General features: G+C 47.7%; 1 protein-coding gene across 1 annotated transcript in view; it reads right to left on the reverse strand.

Moving 5' to 3' along the window:
• Positions 1–555, reverse strand: part of LOC119586926 (phosphatidylinositol 3-kinase regulatory subunit alpha-like) — a gene marked incomplete in the record, with an annotated part of 97,204 nt that overhangs the window by 86,488 nt on the left and 10,161 nt on the right.

A 555-nucleotide genomic window follows, 5' to 3' on the forward strand; every position in this document is an offset into this window, starting at 1 on the left:
AGTGAGCAGACGAAAACAGGGAAAACAATAAATGATAACAATGAAAATGGGCGACACACACAGAGTAAACTATTCACAGTCAAAGCAAATAACGTCATGCAAAGTTACCGCTTGCTTGCTACAGCTCGCATGCGGCATTTCACACGGGTCTCCGTATCCAGCCAGATGTAATAAATGCTCAATTATTGTTCAAAATTAGAAATCAATGTTCTACTTTGGATTATTATGTCCGTGTGACACGAGGCGGGTTCTCATGCTGCCTTCTCTTTGTGTTTGTCTCTCTGTGGTTTGTTTGTTTCCCAACCTCCTCTCTTTACCTTACTCACTCCTACATCTCCTTACCTCACTCTTTCCTCCCATTCCCACCCTTCCTCTTTACGCCAACCTTTACTCTCCTGCCTCCCACCCCTTCCCCCCTTCTACCCCCTCCCCCAGCCTCCCCAAGATGCACGGCGAGACAAGAGGGCCGGCGTCGCACACGGCAGAGCGGAGCCCAAACCAAAACCTCAGGACTATGAAAAATCCTTTTTGCATACGTCATTAACCTCCACAGAC

The sequence above is a fragment of the Penaeus monodon genome, chromosome 22, assembly GCF_015228065.2.
Source record: "Penaeus monodon isolate SGIC_2016 chromosome 22, NSTDA_Pmon_1, whole genome shotgun sequence".
In the NCBI taxonomy this organism is placed as follows: Eukaryota; Metazoa; Arthropoda; class Malacostraca; order Decapoda; family Penaeidae; genus Penaeus; species Penaeus monodon.